The sequence below is a fragment of the Poecile atricapillus genome, chromosome 3, assembly GCF_030490865.1.
Source record: "Poecile atricapillus isolate bPoeAtr1 chromosome 3, bPoeAtr1.hap1, whole genome shotgun sequence".
Classification (NCBI taxonomy): Eukaryota; Metazoa; Chordata; class Aves; order Passeriformes; family Paridae; genus Poecile; species Poecile atricapillus.
The window spans coordinates 32,391,683-32,398,558 of NC_081251.1; the positions used below are offsets into that span (position 1 = coordinate 32,391,683).

General features: G+C 38.0%; 1 long non-coding RNA gene across 1 annotated transcript; it reads left to right on the forward strand.

The window, feature by feature from the left end:
- The first annotated feature begins 294 nt into the window (after nucleotides 1-294).
- LOC131578076 (uncharacterized) lies at nucleotides 295-5,871 on the forward strand. Its single transcript, XR_009277374.1, has 3 exons — nucleotides 295-439; nucleotides 1,991-2,104; nucleotides 5,546-5,871. It is a non-coding gene; the product is annotated as an uncharacterized LOC131578076 (long non-coding RNA).
- The last annotated feature ends 1,005 nt before the right edge of the window (nucleotides 5,872-6,876 follow it).

The following is a 6,876-nucleotide window of genomic DNA, read 5'->3' on the forward strand; positions in this document are numbered from 1 at the left end:
CTAATTGCAATGTAGAATTCATTATCCACTCTTTCTTCAGAGCACCACAAACTAGCCAGGAAAGGCCAATGTCAAATCATCTGGGTTAGCATTCTTAGCAGAATACCACGAGTAAGAACAATTCTCTGACTCAAAGTAATAATTAAGAAGTTTACTGAAAGAAGAATGTGTCACCTTAAATCAATTTCAACATTTCTTTTTGTAGACACAATTTTAGGTAGTAGTATTGAGTGCATATAGTCCCAAAATAATGATTTTCAAATTAATTTCATTTTATTTGTTTTTGAGGTTTTGCACAAACTGCCAAGAAAAGAGCAGTTTCCTGCAGGATTTTTTAGGTGCATCTGAAGTGTGGATAAGCTCTGCTGTGTGCAAGTCCTGAATATAAATTAGCAATCACATCTAAAAGAAGTGGAATGAGAAAGGACCTTTTAAAAAGGTATATTTATTTTATTCAGCAAAATATTATCTCAATTGTCAATAAGTTCCTAATTTTTACTATAAAATTTATCTATGATGTATTTTTCTCATACTTTTTGTGGAAGCAAGTTTAAATAAGATTTTTTTCTATACAGCCAAGATGGATGCATTTTAAAAAGAAACAATGCTAAAAGCACAAATCTTTCACCAAAAGCTCATTTCTGTTTTATTGACTTTTTCACTCATCTGAGTGCCATATGGACAAGATTGCGATAGTGTGGTGGGGAAGTGTTGTGGGAAATCTACAACACAGGCTTGACACACTAGAGAAAAGAACTGTCTGTGGTTCTTGTCTTCTTCATGAGGCTCAGGTGAAAAAACCAGGCATGCCTTCAGCAGAGAGTGCAGGCAGCCTGAGTTAGCACAGACAAGGAACAAACGACAAGACATGAATTTGTCTGTCAGCACATGCATGGTTTGGGCAGGCAATTCAGCCTTCCTGAACATCACCCTGCTAAGCACATAGCAAACCAAAAACATGCCCCGGGATGTGGCATGCAGTAATTGCCAAAGAGTGAATAAAAGGGCTACATTTATATTTCTACTATGTTTTACAGTTTCTTCTCTTCTATGTTGTACAGTTTTGTATTTTACAAGCTGTCCCTTTCTATGGGAATCTTATTTTCAGTTCATATATAAACACTACATGAGCAAGCAGTAGGCACAGTTAAACATGTAAATCTACTTAAATTTGAATAACATTGTAGAACATCAAAGAAAATATTTAATGAGTAAAGTTTTTCATGGTTTAAAATAGGAAAAGCACTCTACATTAAGATTTCCAGTTTGACTGTTTTGCTTTCAGTCATCAGAATACACACGAGTTTTTCAACTTGTAGAGCAGTCTTAAAATTAATGTGTTATGAAAGTAAAATTATTTTGCTGCACTTTGCATCCTTTTCCTCTTATCCAAGAGCCTTCTGACAGCCACCTAATACCAGCTAGATTTTCAAGTGTCCCTTCTCCTTATTGCAGATAATTGGAAGCATCTGCTCCATTGTTAAAATGTGCACTCCTGTGCTTACAGCTGAAAACTGTGATCTCAGCATATCCAAACATCTCTTCATCTTCCCAGCTTCAATATAATTTTCTAGTTCTGATCATGTCCTGCACTAAGGAGTTGGTTATTCTAAGTAGTTATTCCTTGATTTATGTCAATTTGAAGAAATTGCAGAACTGCTGTAATTTTCAACTCCATTGTTCCTCCTCACACCACCTGTGAACTAAAAAGGATGTGCTTTCCAAAAGATATTCAGTCCCTGATGCTCAGTTGTTGGTTCCTTGGCCATTCCTGAAATTTTTTAAGTCTTATATCTTGGCTGATACACCATCAGCAGTTCTGTGGTACAGAAGATGCTGAGTGCTGGAAACTATCAGTGTGGGCATGCTGTTCCTTCAGTTTGTGAGGATCTTCTCAGGCTGACTGCCCTACATACAATCCAAGAAAAAGAGATTCTTATATGTTGAAAGGACCCAGCAGGTTTATTATCTCTGGTACTTCTTTTTTCAGCTCTTGCTGGTTACAAGGGCCAAGAGCCCAACTACAGGGACTGTCTCGATGCGTGTGTTCAGGTCCTGACATGTTTAGTAAAAGTAGTAAAGAGTGGAAGACAGTCTGAAACAGGTATGCCTGTCTCTGTAGAATACTTCTTTTGCCTATACACAGTAGTTCCTGTTCAGTTCAAATACAAAATATATGAGTTGCTGGTGCAGGACAGCATTGTGCAAAGAAAGCATCATTAAAAGAACTTGGAGACTAGTGTAGCTCTTGCTTTCCTGCATTTGATTGATTGATTCTAACAGCTTTCAACATCCTCTAAGAAATAGATATCTTAAGTCTAACTTGATAATGCATTTTTCACATTGAGAAACATTAAGATTCTTAATTTGTGAATACAAGCAAATTGGGTGTCCAGTGTCCCACAGAAAACCAGTCACCTAGAAAATCAACTGGTCTAGTAAGTGACTGCACTCAGCCTGAGGTAGAGTCTCAGTCCCTGGGCTCTCCCTGCTGACTCTGAAGAGAGCTCACACATCTGTATCTCAAATCACAACACTCATAAGTAGATGGCTGGGATGGGTTGTCTTCATTTGCAAACTGAAGGACTCCCTGAATGTCCTGTTGTCATTGCACAGAAAGAGATATGCTTTCTTAGGAGTTAATGGTGCTGCACATCAGTGCCTGGGGTACTCTTGTCAAAAGTAGTGGACATTGTGAGATTTCTTAATCATTCTTCCCACTACTGGTCACTTATTCATGAAGCAAAGATTAAAATGTCTTTTCCTTTCTCTTTCCCATGATCCTGTTACAAAACATAACCTTTTCTACCATCCTCTCTTTCTCTTTAAATCACCATCACTTTGAAGCTGCTGGCACATTGGGAGTTTGCTTGTTTGCTTAGTGACTTCTGTGTTGCAAATAGCAGTTTAAAGGATGAGTGTAAATACAGTGATATTGCAGCCTGAACCCCAACCAGACCCCTTTTTGGCAAGCATCCAAGCTTGGCCTCCCATCCCTCTACAATCTTGGAGGTCCCTACTATTTCCCCCACAGCTTTTGTGCTATCTATCTCCCTTTAACTTTCTCTTTCAACTTAAATACCTCCACCATTCCTTTTGTAAGTACCATAATAACAATTTGAACCCCAAACCCCTGTGCTGGTTACCAACACCGCTTAGAGCCCTTCCCCTGTGAAGGGAACACCCTTTTTGTGAACTTCTTCCTGCCAATAACATTTCTGCAAAATAAGATTTGTTAATAGCTTCAGTCTGCTGACAGATTTTAGCAAGTAGCTTTTTTTCTTGGATACTTTTGCCAACAGTCATGCCTGGTACTGGACAGGGCTGGTTGCTGTACGTAACCAAAAACTGCACAGTTCATGTAAATCAGGCAAGACAAAATGCTTTCTGGTGGGAAAGGGTATGTCTACAGAAGCAGATGGCTGCAGGTGCAGTATACATGGCCAGTCTGAAAGCTTTGTCTGATACATTCTGCTTCTTAGAAAGGCCTGAGATCATATGAGCTTGGATATCTGATGTCCACTAAAACAATGAGTCTCTGTCAAAAGAAACTACATCAGTCTACACAATGAACAGAAAAATACATTTATCTATCAGTTTTATTTAATTTTCCTTTTGTATTATCTAACTGTGCTGCTGTCCATCTTTAGCTCTTCCTTTTCTTCTGGACATGAAATAAAATTTTCTATTCTGAATTTTCTCTGCTATTTGATGTTTATTTTTTTTGACAAAAAGCCTAGGCAGGTTTAGCAGACACTTTTCTGAGAAGTAGACTAATACTTATTTAAGGTACTTTAAATTTCAGTGCACCATACTTCCTAATAGCTTCTGCAATTTGAATACAGAAGTGGATAAAATGTGGTTAAGCCACCAGGCTGATGGAGACCTGGTATCAAATTAGGTTCAAAGGTGATTAAAAAAATAAAAGCGAAGGCCCAGAATTGCAGTCCTTACTTATCCCCAAGCCTGCTAATCACTCCCAATTTCTTCTTTCACAGCTTGTCTTCACTAATGGTTGGCAATATCGGACCACCGGTCTTAGTTTGAAGAAAATGTCAGCTTAACCCAAGCAGAGCATTTAATAGCTAAGTGGCTTTTCTTGAGTAACAACTCACACTTGTAAATTAATAATGCTGCAACAGTCTCACTCTAGGCTAACTCCACACACCAATTTAACTCATTTTCCGTGTTCTGAATGTGGAAATATTAAATCTAGGTCAATATTTTCAGTAAATTCAATAAATTATTCACTGACTCAATTATTTTCTTGAGATATTTTGTAGCACAAATTTTCTACCTGATGCCACAGAACCATTTTAGCATTCAAGGAAAGAAACCATTCTTATCTGCAAAGGAACTGTGCAGTCATGCATCTTAATTCAGGATTTAACATCACTAGGTATGGAATAGCAGGAGGGAAGCAAATTTCACCCCACCACACACTTGATTATCTTCAGACTGAGATGTACTTGTGTCTATATCTGATTATTCATGAAGTCAAGAAGGTGAAAATCCTCCATTAATGCAATAAAAATTGTATATTCCTAGAAGCAAGTCATTAAGCAATTTGTTTGACACTGGCTGGAAAGTGTATTATAGCTTCAGACCACTTGCCTGACCCTGTAAATCAAAATGTACTCATGATTTAACAAATCCTATTTTTTGCTTGTTTCCATTTTGATTTTTACAGTTTACGTGTAGTATTAGTAAAATCACACTGCAGAAAAATTTGGAAGCAAAAAGTAAAAAAGGGATAATAGTCACCTATAGTATCCTTCTAGCTAGAGGCTTCTGACAGAAGGCAACTTTAAGAAAAAGTTGAATGAAAGATTTGGACATTTGACACGAAAAAGTGAATAAACAGTTCTGAAAATAAGGTGTGGGCAGATGAAAAAAGGACAAAAATGCAGGCAAGACACAAAGAGATGGCTTGTAGGGAGCACTGGCAATCCCATCAGCATGCGGAGAGCTCAACCATAGTCAATCCAAAGTTAGAAGGAAATCTTCCAGTGAAATCCTGTCAAAACTGACATGCTCAACATTCTACACCTTACAAAGCCAAGCCCAGCTGCTGTACTAGTAATGAATGGCTTGAAGCAAGAACTGCCGTGGAAGTTTCTGTCGTGTTGGCCAAATGATGCTCATTGGCTGTGGCAGGCGGTGTGGAAACTGGCAAAGGCATCCTCCTGTGTCTGTCAAATTCACCTTCCCCCATTAAGGGTTCCTTTTGCTTTTCATCATTGTCACAGCCATGCTCCAGAACAGGTCCTCTTCCTCAGCTGCACTCTCCAGGAAAACTCAAGAGTGTCATGCATTGCAGGACCACACAGTGAGAACCTTTGCTCCCACTCACTTCCAAAAATTAAACCCTTCTCCCTCTCTGCAGCCTTGACCTGATAATTGTGCTGGTGGGAGGAATAAACTGTTAGTGCTGCTCCACTGAATTTGGATTTTAAATGTTCAGCATGCCATTCATTAAAACTGTAATTATTAATAGGTATTTTTTTTAAAGGCATTGGTGTCACACTTTTATTTTTTTTCACAGCTTTAATCTCATGACTAAGGAACTGCCAGAAAGAAGAGAGACTCTTTTCACAGTGGAAAGCATTTGCATGTGTTTAAGCAGAATTTTTTATATTCAAGTTGAACAAACAGTTCCAAAGAGCTTTGCTTTTAATGGGTTTTCCAGTTATATTGACTAATGTACAGAGGAGAGAGGTCAAGTAACAACTATTTCCAAATAAAATTAGATTCTGCTGAAATCAGAATCTATGACTTTCTTAGCCCTGAGTCCTTTTCCCCAAGGCATTCACTATCAGAGATTATCTAATTATGTAATATTTTACACAATAAATGCAAGCATTGTGCTTTTTTGGCATCTTTTATATCTCTATTAGAAGAAGCTAATTATACCACATTTTTCATGTGCAGGATGAGTATTCACTATATGTACCCAGACACATGGTGTTGAATGTTAGGGTGATTAACAGTGGTTCAGTGCACAATTAGATATTTTGGATTTGAATGCCATTGGTAACAACACTAATAATGCACAAGGTTTTCCATTAACCCACTGAGATTTTGGGATGGTGAACCATTAACTTAAAGGTATTTCCCTTCTGAGGAAGACCATACACAGATCCTAGTGTGGCCTCATTCTTGACTGTCACCCAAGTGCTTTTCTAATGCAGATATTAATCTCTGAAAGAAGTCAGCAGATGCATCATGGACCGATTCTTCCTGAAGCATGGACACATCATGAGCCACATGGCAAATACTTAATTTGCAAAGCAGGCTGCTAAAAGTAGTTTGTTGCATTTAAATGGCATAAAAGGTTGAGTTTATTCTAAGCTCTATACTATGTGTGACATTTGGAATTTAACACAAAAGAAGAGGAACAAACTAGAAGATAGTTCTGGTACCTATTTTTAGCTGGAAGTAGTCCTTAACACATTGAAGCTTACATGATAGGGCCATTTCCTGTTGCAGGACACTCCCATCAGTAATGAGAGAGAGATTGGGAAAGCCAAAGATGATAAATTAAATCCCTGAAACACTTCTTTTGGAGAGCAGGACAGGAAGTGGTGAGAACAGACATTTATTTTTATACTGACTGTCTCGGTTCTAGGGAAATGAGAAAACGCAGTGTGAGTTGTATTGGCAAGCAGTGAGTCATTGATTCACTTTGTTGATAAAAGTATGGAAAAAGTATCCCTCAAGGAAGAAATAAACTGTTGCATTTGGAGCTTTACTGGCAGCAGGGGCAAAATTCTTTCTCTGCAGCTCTACTGTTGCACCTGTCCATGTGAAACCCTGTAAAAAATATGAATTTAAATACATAATGGAAAAGACATAATCAAGGAATGACAGTTAATC